Source organism: Haliotis cracherodii, unplaced genomic scaffold, assembly GCF_022045235.1.
Source record: "Haliotis cracherodii isolate W230 unplaced genomic scaffold, xgHalCrac1.p SCAF_19, whole genome shotgun sequence".
Classification (NCBI taxonomy): Eukaryota; Metazoa; Mollusca; class Gastropoda; order Lepetellida; family Haliotidae; genus Haliotis; species Haliotis cracherodii.
The window spans coordinates 19,813,164-19,827,146 of NW_027266274.1; the positions used below are offsets into that span (position 1 = coordinate 19,813,164).

General features: G+C 41.6%; 1 protein-coding gene across 1 annotated transcript in view; it reads left to right on the top strand.

Moving 5' to 3' along the window:
* Window positions 1–13,983, top strand: part of LOC139466644 (uncharacterized) — a 141,961-nt gene that overhangs the window by 8,263 nt on the left and 119,715 nt on the right. The gene's annotated exons all lie outside the window — the stretch shown is intronic.

The following is a 13,983-nucleotide window of genomic DNA, read 5'->3' on the forward strand; positions in this document are numbered from 1 at the left end:
GGCTTGCCGATATCAAAAGACACGAGGGTGAGATTTTATTTATCATCTAACATCATTCTTCGAACTTTTTCAGTTTGTCGAAAGTAATAAGCAGTGTCTTAAGTGGAAAAAGTACTGCTAATAGCTTCAGTAGCAGAGCCATTAGTGATATCATTTGATTGTGACGTCATGGTAACCAATGACGTTAAATGGTCTGCAAAGCATTGTGATGCAATTTCATTGCAGCGATATCTACAGTATAGATATCGCTTGATCTCACCCAAGCGATATCTCCTGTGGGAGCCAGTTTTGGATGATAAATTATGTTAAACATACCTCTTACTTAAAAACAATTTTGACTTCAGTGTTCGATAAATGTTTTAGATGAGCTGTTGAGTGGATACCATTTTATCACAACTAACTCCAGTATTAGATAAATGTTTCAGAATAAAAATTGGAAGGGTGATCTTTATCACAACTGACCTCAGTGTCTGATAAATGTTTCAGAATCGATATAGGATGGGTAATTTTTATCACACCTAACTCCAGTGCTCGATAAATATTTCAGAGTAAGTGTTGGATTGATAATGTTTTACTCTCCTAGTAATCACCAAGACCTCGCACGGTCGAGAAAGAGAAGATGGATATATGATTATGCAATAGCATATTAGCATATCGCATTACTCCCCATTGTTTGTCATAATCGGTTGAAGGAAACAATGGATTTGGTACATGAGTGTTGACGCAGAAATAAGATATAAAACATAACTAGATTGAAACTTATACTTCACTGAATCACTTATCATATTACATCAAGATGTTATAGTCTTTATATATTTTGTTTAAAAAAACAAAAAAACATAAGCAGTCAGTGGGATGCCAACGAACTATTTATGTTTATAAATATACAGAGTCCAGCTTTCGGCCTTCATCAAGCACACTCTGTGGGGTTCATGCTACATCATTTGAGATCCTTTTTCAGCAGTTGCTGTAACTGACTTTCAGAGTGAAGGCCGGGAAGCCGAAAGCTTAACTATTTATATTTGTGTATTTATTTGAATTGCCCAATGGGAATAAACAACATCAGTGACGAATGATGTCTAATGGAATTCCCAGTTTATCATTGAATATATAAAACGTTTGCACCGATGGCGTTAGTACCTTCATGTGGTGCAACTACCGTCGACTGATGAATGAGTGCAGGAATATACATCATGAAAGCTGAAAGAGAAAAGTCATGTGGATATAGTTTCTTTACTGGCCAGCCCGTAATAGAAATGTTTTATGGGAGACAAGTTGAGGACATTTCCAAATTTGACGCATCAGTGACTAAAACTGATGTTCGATACCCCTCCCTATTTTGACTTGTACCACATGTTCCTGTATTTTAGGTGAATAGTTGACTTGTCTTTGCATGTGTATCTGATGTGTGCTACCGGTAGGGCAGGATGCGCTCACCTTTTCGCGAACACTGGTGTCATCACTATTTCATAGTGATTCATAAACACATGCTCGTTATATAGTCGGAATACTACAAAGGACTCAGCTTTTGGCCGAGGGTTCTTGTTTTGTGCCGCCTTTGTTTGAGCATACACACCCAGTGCAAGTATATAACACTGACATCATTGATTAAAGTCTCACGCGTACACATGTCCAACACTAGTACAAATACAATGAACATGGTTACCTAACAAACCTCTTCGCACCTAATGGTACGATGTTGTCAGCGTTAGGAACCATCAACCCACACTATCAGTCGTTATATATGTTCGTCTTGTTTGTACATGTTCTCAATTCAAGGTTAAACTTTCGTTTCCATTTACTGCCTATACGTCTAAGTATCGATCTGTTATCGCCGTATCCCCACGATGTCCCAAACATTGGCCGGTCGCTGCAACCTGCCTACCGCGGTGTGTCTATTGACTTAGTGCTTAGAGTGCTGATGGGGTCAAGATACCTGTATAGCGGTTTACTGGTCAGTGTAACACTTCTCTATTGGCTGGCTTATTGGATGTATCTTCGTGTCCGACTTAATTAATGGGGACTTTGTCAAAGAGGCAGTGTTTATTGGCAGTTGTAACAGTTACATACTTTCCTCTACGTCAAGGTAGTAAATGGTCAGGGGTCATCAACAATAAATGGTTCAATGGCGTTTTAGATCCATTTTGAACAATTTTCCTTGACAGTGGCGCCTGTGGTATTATCACGATTTTCGCTTTATCAAAGGGTGTGTGGTGTGTGTGGGTGAGTGTGGATGTAATGTGTGTGAGGAGGGGTTGGGTTGGGGTTGAGGGTGTGTGTGTGTGTGGGGTGTGTGTGTGTGTGTGTGTGTGGGGGGGGGGGGGGGGGTGTGTGGGGTGTGTGTAGGTGTGTGTGTGTTTGTGGTGTGGGTTGCGTGGGTGAGTTTGCGGGGTGTGTGTTTGTGGTGTGGGTGGGTGTAGTGGGTGAGTGTGTAAGGGGTGTGTGTGTGAGTATGTGCTGTGTGTTATGTGAGTGTGTGTGTTTGTGGTGTGGGTAAGTGTGCTTAACAAGAACTTGTGATATGTAATAAGCATGCATGTGATGAGTTAGTAACCATTAAACATTTTGGAATATGTTTGGGTAAAGTTCGGGGTGTTTGTGGTGTGGGTGGAATGAAAAGGCGAGTGTGTGGAGTGTGTGGAGTGTGTGGAGTAGGTGGAGTGTGTGGAGTGTGTGGAGTAGGTGGAGTGTGTAGAGTAGGTGGAGTGTGTGGAGTGTGTGGAGTGTGTGGAGTAGGTGGAGTAGGTGGAGTGTGTGGAGTTGGTGGATTGGGTGTTGTGTGTGGAGTGTGTGGAGTGTGTGGAGCGTGTGGAGTAGGTGGAGTGTGTGGAGTGTGTGGAGTGTGTGGAATGTGTGGAGTAGGTGGAGTAGGTGGAGTGTGTGGAGTTGGTGGATTTGGTGTTGTGTGTGGAGTGTGTGGAGTGTGTGGAGCGTGTGGAGTAGGTGGAGTGTGTGGAGTAAGTGGAGTAGGTGGAGTGTGTGGAGTGTGTGGAGCGTGTGGAGTAGGTGGAGTGTGTGGAGTGTGTGGAGTAGGTGGAGTGTGTAGAGCGTGTGGAGTGTGTGGAGTGTGTGGAGTGTGTGGAGTGTGTGGAGTAGGAGGAGTGTGTGGAGTAGGTGGAGTGTGTGGAGTAGGTGGAGTGTGTGGAGTAGGTGGAGCGTGTGGAGTAGGTGGAGTGTGTGGAGTGTGTGGAGTAGGTGGAGTGTGTGGAGTGTATGGAGTAGGTGGAGTAGGTGGAGTGTGTGGAGTAGGTGGAGTGTGTGTAGTGTGTGTAGTGTGTGGAGTGTGTGGAGTAGGTGGAGTGTGTGTAGTGTGTGGAGTGTGTGGAGTGTGTGTAGTGTGTGTAGTGTGTGGAGTGTGTGGAGTAGGTGGAGTGTGTGGAGTGTGTGGAGTAGGTGGAGTGGGTGGAGTGTGTGGAGTGTGTAGAGTGGGTGGAGTGGGTGGAGTGTGTGGAGTGTGTGGAGTAGGTGGAGTGTGTGGAGTAGGTGGAGTGTGTGTAGTGTGTGTAGTGTGTGGAGTGTGTGTAGTGTGTGTAGTGTGTGGAGAGTGTGGAGTAGGTGGAGTGTGTGGAGTATGTGGAGTGTGTGGAGTGTGTGGAGTGTGTGGAGTGTGTGGAGTGGGTGGAGTGGGTGGAGTGTGTGGAGTGTGTGTAGTGTGTGTAGTGTGTGGAGTGTGTGGAGTAGGTGGAGTGGGTGGAGTGTGTGGAGTGGGTGGAGTGTGTGGAGTAGGTTGAGTGTGTGGAGTGTGTGGAGTGTGTGGAGTAGGTGGAGTAGGTGGAGTGTGTGGAGTGTGTGAAGTAGGTGGAGCGTGTGGAGTGGGTGTTGTGTGTGGAGTAGGTGGAGTGTGTGGAGTAGGTGGAGTGTGTGGAGTAGGTGGAGTGTGTTGAGTGTGTGAAGTAGGTGGAGTGTGTGGAGTGTATGGAGTAGGCGGAGTAGGTGGAGTGTGTGGAGTAGGTGGAGTGTGTGGAGTGTGTGAAGTAGGTGGAGTGTGTGGAGTGTATGGAGTAGGCGGAGTAGGTGGAGTGTGTGGAGTAGGTGGAGTAGGTGGAGTGTGTGGAGTGTGTGGAGTAGGTGGAGTGTGTGGAGTGGGTGTTGTGTGTGGAGTAGGTGGAGTAGGTGGAGTGTGTGGAGTAGGTGGGTTGTGTGGAGTAGGTGGAGTGTGTGGAGTGTGTGGAGCAGGTGGAGTAGGTGGAGTAGGTGGAGTGTGTAGAGTAGGTGGAGTAGGTGGAGTAGGTGGAGTGGGTGTTGTGTGTGGAGTAGGTGGAGTGTGTGGAGCGTATGGAGTAGGTGGAGTGGGTGGAGTGTGTGGAGTAGGTGGAGTGGGTGGAGTGGGTGGAGTGTGTGGAGTGGGTGGAGTGTGTGGAGTAGGTGGAGTGTGTGTAGTGTGTGTAGTGTGTGTAGTGTGTGGAGTAGGTGGAGTGGGTGGAGTGTGTGGAGTGTGTGGAGTGTGTGGAGTGTGTGGAATGTGTGGAGTAGGTGGAGTAGGTGGAGTGTGTGGAGTTGGTGGATTTGGTGTTGTGTGTGGAGTGTGTGGAGTGTGTGTAGTGTGTGTAGTGTGTGGAGTGTGTGGAGTAGGTGGAGTGTGTGGAGTATGTGGAGTAGGTGGAGTGGGTGGAGTGTGTGGAGTGTGTGGAGTGTGTGGAGTGGGTGGAGTGTGTGGAGTGTGTGGAGTGTGTGGAGTAGGTGGAGTGTGTGTAGTGTGTGTAGTGTGTGGAGTGTGTGGAGTAGGTGGAGTGTGTGGAGTAGGTGGAGTGTGTGTAGTGTGTGTAGTGTGTGGAGTGTGTGGAGTGTGTGTAGTGTGTGTAGTGTGTGGAGTGTATGGAGTAGGTGGAGTGTGTGGAGTATGTGGAGTAGGTGGAGTGAGTGGAGTGTGTGGAGTGTGTGGAGTGGGTGGAGTGGGTGGAGTGGGTGGAGTGGGTGGAGTGTGTGGAGTGTGTGGAATGTGTGGAGTAGGTGGAGTAGGTGGAGTGTGTGGAGTTGGTGGAGTGTGTGTAGTGTGTGTAGTGTGTGTAGTGTGTGGAGTGGGTGGAGTGGGTGGAGTGTGTGGAGTGTGTGGAGTGTGTGGAATGTGTGGAGTAGGTGGAGTAGGTGGAGTGTGTGGAGTTGGTGGATTTGGTGTTGTGTGTGGAGTGTGTGGAGTGTGTGTAGTGTGTGTAGTGTGTGGAGTGTGTGGAGTAGGTGGAGTGTGTGGAGTATGTGGAGTAGGTGGAGTGGGTGGAGTGTGTGGAGTGTGTGGAGTGGGTGGAGTGTGTGGAGTGGGTGGAGTGTGTGGAGTAGGTGTAGTGTGTGTAGTGTGTGTAGTGTGTGGAGTAGGTGGAGTAGGTGGAGTGTGTGGAGTAGGTGGAGTGTGTGTAGTGTGTGTAGTGTGTGGAGTGTGTGTAGTGTGTGTAGTGTGTGGAGTGTATGGAGTAGGTGGAGTGTGTGGAGTATGTGGAGTAGGTGGAGTGAGTGGAGTGTGTGGAGTGTGTGGAGTGGGTGGAGTGGGTGGAGTGTGTGGAGTGTGTGGAGTGTGTGGAGTAGGTGGAGTGTGTGTAGTGTGTGTAGTGTGTGGAGTGTGTGGAGTAGGTGGAGTGTGTGGAGTAGGTGGAGTGTGTGTAGTGTGTGTAGTGTGTGGAGAGTGTGGAGTAGGTGGAGTGTGTGGAGTGTGTGGAGTGTGTGGAGTGGGTGGAGTGGGTGGAGCGTGTGGAGTGTATGGAGTAGGTGGAGTAGGTGGAGTAGGCGGGCGGGCAAACCAGTGGGTAGTTGCATTATCAGCGATCCATGCGGAAGGTGTACGATTTTACACGATCATGCAGTGAACACAGTGACCTGCTATGACCTGCTCTGTCCTGTAATCACTATGGTAACGAGGAAGAGAAAAGTAGAGAAGGGGAGAAAGAAGAAGGGAGTACAATGAGGATGTATTAGAGGCCACATAACGAATGAATGTTGTTTTCTGCGTGTGTGTGCGTATCCTTCCCCGCAGACGTCCATCACAAACACATGCACAGGCAAAGTCAATTCTTTGCGTAAAAAATACGAGAAGATATGGTACAAGTTAAAATAGAAACTACGTCGGGCATCATTTTAGTCACTGATGCGTCAAATTTGGAAATGGCCTCAACTTGTCTCCACAAATCCTTTTGAAAGCTTTACAAAGATAATAGGAGGAAGGGAAGAGGGAAATGGAACAGTGAATGAATGAATTAATGAAAACGGAAATACCTATTGCAATGATTTAATGTTTTTATGTTGTGTATGTGTATTGTGTGTACCTATTGAAATTGCAATGGACGGCCAAACTCCAGTGTGCTATGTTCACTTCTAGTAGTTATTCTAAGGTGGCAAATGACTGGCGAATGGTGTAAGCGATGGCATGTTAAATGACAATACGGTTGCATCAAGGCATGTAATTGGAATTGACGATAAAACAGGAATTATTGTCTTCGATTTTTTTTAGTATTTTAAAAGAACCATCAATATATAGGATATTTACGGTGTAATGTACATGACTGTTTTCAGCTATCCAAGCATCATGATTTCATAACTTTATAGTGAAGAAGCAAGACATACACACCTTGTGATAATACTGATTCCAGCCCCTAATACAACATATAGACATTCAGTTAAGCGTTCAAGTCTATCCTTCTACCTATACTACATACTTTGTCCAGCAATATATGCCCTATACCAACATTACTCTCACACAATATATGCCCTATTCCAACATTACTGTCCTACAATATATGCCAAATACCAACATTACTGTCACACAATATATGCAATATTCCAACATCACTGTCTAACAATTTATGTAAAATACCAACAATACTGTCACATAATATATGCCATATACAACAATACTGTCCTACAATTTATGTCATATACCAACATTACTGTCACACAATATATGCCATATACCAACAATACTGTCCTACAATATATGCCATATACCAACAATACTGTCACACAATATATGTCATATACCAACATTACTGTAACACAATATATGCCATATACCAAGAATACTGTCCTACAATTTATGTCATGTACCAACAATACTGTCCTGCAATATATGTCATATACCAACATTACTGTCACACAATATATGTCATATACCAACATTACTGTCACACAATATATGCCATATACCAACAATACTGTCCTACAATTTATGTCATATACCAACATTACTGTCACACAATATATGCCATATACCAACATTACTGTTAAACAATATATGCCATATACAAACATTACTGTCAAACAATATATGCAATATACCAACATTACTGTCACACAATATATGTCATTTGCCAACATTACTGTCACACAATATATGCCATATACCAACATACTGTCACTCAATTTATGCCATATACCAACATTACTGTGACACAATATATGCCATATTCCAACATCACTGTCACACAATATATGCCTTATGCCAACATTACAGTCACACAATATATGTCATTTACCAACATTACTGTCACACAATATATGCCGTATTCCAACATTACTGTCCTACAATATATGTCATATACCAACATTACTGTCACACAATATATGTCATATACCAACATTACTGTCACACAATATATGCCATATTCCAACATTACTGCCCTACTCTTCATGTCATATACCAACATTACTGTCCTACAATTTATGCCATACACCAGCATTACTGTCACGCAATATATGCGATAAACCAACATTACTGTCACACAATGTATGTCATATACCAACATTACTGTCACACAATATATGCAATATACAAAAATTACTGTCCTACAATTTATGCCATATACCAACATTACTGTCAAACAATATATGTCATTTACCAACATTACTGCCATATAATATATGCCATATACCAACATTACTGTCACACAATATAATTATGTAATATACCAACATTACTGTCCTACAATTTATGCCCTATACCAACATTACTGTCACACAATATATGCCATATTCCAACATTACTCTAACACAATATATGCCAAATACCAACATTACCGTCACACAATATATGCCATATACCAACATTACTCTCACACACTATAATTATGTCATATACCAACATTACCGTCACACAATATAATTATGTCATATACCAACATTACTGTCACCCAATATATGCCTTATACCAACAATACTGTCCCACAATATATGTCATATACCAACATTACTGTCACACAATATATTCCCTATACCAACATTACAGTCACACAATATATGCAATATACCAACATTACTGTCACACAATATATGCCAAATTCCAACATTACTGTCACACAATATATGCCATATTCCAACATTACTGTCCTGCAATATATGCCATATACCAACATTACTGTCACCCAATATATGCCATATACCAACATTACTGTTCTACAATATATGTCATATACGAAAATTACTGTCACACAATATATGCCATATACCAACAATACTGTCCTACAATATATGCCTTATACCAACATTACTGTCACACAATATATGCCCTATACCAACATTATTGTCACACAATATATGTCATATACCATTATTTCTTTCACACAATATATGTCATATACCAACATTACATTCCTACAGTATATGCCATATACCAACATTACAGTCACACAATATATGCCATATACCAGCATTACTGTCACACAATATATGTCATATACCAACATTACTGTCACACAATATATGTCATATACCAACATTACTCTCCTACAGTATATGCCATATACCAACATTACTGTCACCCAATATATGCCATATACCAACATTACTGTTCTACAATATATGTCATATACGAAAACTACTGTCACACAATATATGCCATATACCAACAATACTGTCCTACAATATATGCCTTATACCAACATTACTGTCACAGAATATATGCCCTATACCAACATTACTCTCACACAATATATGTCATATACCATTATTTCTTTCACACAATATATGTCATATACCAACATTACATTCCTACAGTATATGCCATATACCAACATTACAGTCACACAATATATGCCATATAACAACATTACTGTCACACAATATATGTCATATACCAACATTACTGTCACACAATATATGTCATATACCAACATTACTCTCCTACCGTATGTGCCATATACCAACATTACTGTCACACAATATATGTCATATACCAACATTACTGTCCTACAGTATATGCCATATACCAACATTACTGTCTTACATTATTTGTCATATACCAACATTACTCTCCTACAGTATATGCCATATACCAATATTACTGTCACACAATATATGCCATATACCAACATTACTGTACTACAATATATGCCATATACCAACATTACTGTCACACAATATATGCAATATACCAACATTACTGTCACACAATATATGTCATATACCAACATTACTGTCCTACAGTATATGCCATATACCAACATTACTGTCACACAATATATGCCATATACCAACATTACTGTCAAACAATATATTCCATATACCAACATTACTGTCAAACAATATATGCCATATACCAATACTACTGTCAAACAATATATGCCATATACCAACACTACTGTCAAACAATATATGCCATATACCAACACTACTGTCACACAATATATGTCATGTACCATTATTACTGTCACACAATATATGCCATATACCAACATTACTGTCCTACTATATATTACATATACCAACGTTACTGTCAAACAATATATGCCATATACCAACACTACTGTCACACAATATATGTCATATTACACCAATTATCAGTTATTCAATAGCAGCCATACAATATGTGAAAGCGATATAACCCTTCCCATATTCATGAGTTGATTGTACGATACCGACTATATCATGAGCGTGTGTTTATGAATCATTATCAAATAGTGATGCTACCAGGTGTTTGCGAAAAGGTTAATTTTTTTAAAGCTTCACTGAGGACTTGAATGTTGTAACCTTGATATATGTTACATTACATTGTCTTTCCTCTAATACTTGTTAGGTTACAGCAGATTTAGCATGTGATAAGTGTATTCCTCAGTTAAGCGGAACAGGCCAAGCGGAACGTGTTTCACAACTCTATCTTCTCGATGCGTGATGTAATAGTTTTGCAAAGTAAATATTTATTTTTTTCAAAAATCATCCAAACCAGATGACATGTTTTACCAGAAGAATTGATCTTTGCTCTGAATAATTTACTTTGTTTATTATGTCGATTTACTTTGTTATATACAATAGCTGTTTGGGCGTTACTATAGAAGTACACGTAAACAAAAGGTTGCTATTTAAAAGCCCTACAACCGCATAACATCACCCTAGATGGGAGATACTGTGTATGTTATGGCTGAGAATCATCGTTAATCAATACCATCGTACCAAACTGCTCGTGTATAATGTAATAGGCCTAGCGTTACAGTCGCGTATATAGCCATTTTGATTATCATAGTTTATAATTGAATAATTAAATGATACTAGGTCATTGCTCTTGGTCGTTTTATGCTTAATAAGCGGTTTTTCTATTATTATATGTCATATGTCACTTAACACATACACACACATACATACACACACACACATACACATACATAAACATACACACACATACATACACACATACATACACATACACACATACACACACATACGTACACACACATACACTCACATACATACACACACATACATACACATACATTCACACATACATACACACACATAAATACACATACATTCACACATACATACACAATCATACATACACATACATTCACACATACATACACACACATAAATACACATACATTCACACATACATACACAATCATACACACACACATACATACACATACACACATATATACACAGAACACACAGACACTCACACACATGTATACACATACACACACATGCATATACATATACACACATACATACACATACACACATATATACACACAGCCACTCACACACATATATACACACATACACACAGTCACACATACAGTAAGACACACACTAACGCGCGCAAGCACACACAGACACACACACACATTTGGTGTCCCCGCTGAATAAACTTGGTATAACAGCGGCTCAAAAATCGACTCACTCACTCACAGACATTCATGCGTAGTCAGAGACGAGCTTTGTTTCTATGGAAACTCCCCTGTTATACGTGTTGTAATAAATTGCTTCATTTATTCCGTTAAATGAAAACAGCTGACTAATTATCAACGAGGGAGGGTGATGGTGTTGTGTGATGTTGCACAATGGTGTGTGGTGTTTTGTGTTGAGTTGTGTTGTATGGAGTATTGTGTTTTATGGTGTTGTGTGTGGTGTTGTGTTATGTTGTGGTGATGTGGTGTAGTGGTTTGGTGTTTTGGTGTTGTGTTGTGGTGGTGGTGGTGGTGTTATGTTGTGGTGATGTGGTGTAGTGGTTTGGTGTTTTGGTGTTGTGTTGTGGTGGTGGTGGTGGTGTTATGTTGTGGTGATGTGGTGTAGTGGTTTGGTGTTGTGGTGTTGTGTTGTGTTGTGGTGGTGGTGGTGTTATGTTGTAGTGGTATGGTGTAGTGGTTTGGTGTTGTGTTGTGTTGTGGTGGTGGTGGTGGTGGTGGTGGTGGTGTTGTGTTGTGGTGGTGGTGGTGGTGGTGGTGGTGGTGGTGGTGGTGGTGTTATGTTGTAGTGGTATGGTGTAGGGGTTTGGTGAGTGAGTGAGTGAGTGAGTATGGTTTTACGCTGCTTTTAGCAATATGCCAGCAATATCACGGCGGGGGACGCCAGAAATGGGCTTCACACATTGTACCCATGTCGGAAATCGAACCCGGGTCTTCGGCGTGGCGACCACTAGGCTACCCGACCGCCCCTTGTAGGGGCTTGGTGGTGTAATGATGTTGTGGTGTTCTTGTGTTATGTTGTGGTGATGTGGTGTAGTGGTATTGTGGTGTGGTGCGGTGTTGTGTTGTTGTTGTTGTGTTATGTTGTGTTTAGGTGATGTGTTGTTGTTGTGTTGTGTTGTAGTGGTGGTATGGAGGTATGGTGTCGTGGTGTTGTGGTGTTGTGGTGCTGGTGTTGTTGTGTTGTGGTGCTGGTGTTGCTGGTGGTGGTGGTTACGGGGTCCATCATATGGGTGAGGAAGGAGGAGCGAGAGGACATGATCTGTAGCAGGAGTAAGGGGCAGGAAAGGAAACATTTACAGAGACTGAAGAACGATTTACAGTAAATCTGGAACACAGCGAATGTGTGGAGGGTGTGGGGAAAGTGAGAGTGGGCGAAGTACAGAGTGAGTGAAGGAAGCAGGCGAACTGACACAACAACAAAGTAAATAAATCAAGGCGAGAAAGGAAAACAGAAAATGTCACTCCGCTATTCCCATCCATTGTCATGTTTCAATATATGGAAACACACAAGATGATAATGCCATTGGACGAAGATGTCATTTGTATTTTCACTGATAAAGCGCGCTTTAAACAACCTACAAACTACTTTCATCTTTGATCAAAGACCCATTGGAGATCGATTTTCGGTTTAGCCGAGCGAGACAGTCTCGGAAGAATGCATGTAAATGGTTTGTTCCATTTTTGTCAGTCGGTTAAAACTTCATACCGTGCTACAAACAAATGATTCTTAATTAATACCAGTGTCCGCAATGACTGTAATTTCGTCATGCATCAGTGTGGTATCGCATCACTCCGGAACTTATGAGGATAAAGCGTTAAGGAATTGCTGACGTTCTCACTTTGTTAGGGTTATTATAGCTATACCAGCTTGGCACAGTTCAGAATTCTGTAAACAAGGTGTCAGGAGAATGCATAGTTGCTCTCCGTGTGAATATCAGGACTAATTGTCTCCAAGAAAGTGATTGATCGATCGGTTAACATGCAACCTACATATATGATGTTGAAAAAGTGTAAAAAAATATATACATAGCTTGTGCACTTAACAATAATATTCATACGTGTGTTGAAGACAGCAGTTTCAATATGTTCTGTATAGATTTTTCTCTCATAATGATCATACTTGAGTAAGTGAGTGAGTGAGTATGGTTTGTAGCAATATTCCAGCAATATCACGACGGGGGACACCAGAAATGGGCTTCACGCATTTGACCCATGTGGGAAATCGAACCCGGGTCTTCGGCGTGACGAGCAAACGCTTTAATCACTAGGCTATCCCACCGCCCGATCATGCTTGACGTTGGCGCGGTCAAATCCGGGTATTCCACCATTTCTGTAAGAAAAACAATCGGAACGTGGTGCCTCGCATAAAATCAAGACCAGACGAAATCATAAGAAATTTCTGCATAAAGCAGGGTTCATTGTTTGCCTTTATTCATGTATTGAATTACAGTCAAATAGTGATGATACCGTGTGTTCGCGAAAAGATGGGTGTATCCTGCCTCAACGGTAGCACCCGTCACAAACACATGTAAAGGCAAGTCAATTGTTCAGCAAAAACAAACGGGAACGTCAAAATAGGTTATTGTATCGTACATCATTTTAGTCAATGATGCGTCAAATTTGGAAATGTTCTCATCTTGTTTACCATAAAACGTTTTAAATTGTTTGATAGGCATTACTTAGAAGTTGATGGATGACAAGATAGACACAATTTTTTATGGATAACAACTTCTTTAATACTGTAAAAGGCGACGTTTCGTTGACAACGGTATAAGGATCTATGCCGAAACGTCGCCTTTTACAGTATTAAAGAAGTTGTTATCCATAAAAAATTGTGTCTATCTTGTCATAAAACGTTTTGTAAGCTTTACTGAGGTTTTGAAGGTTGGGACTTTGATTTTAGTATGCCTCGTATTGATCCCACTTCTATTAACGGGAGGGTCATTATACAAGTCATGTTCATTTGAGTTTTCACATTCAGCTTTCATGGTGTATGCTCACTCATTATTCGCCGGTAATTGCCCTAAGGAAAGGTACTTACGTCATCACTGCCAAAGTTTTATTAATGCCATCGTCGACTCATGGTTTACCGGCCCCGCGG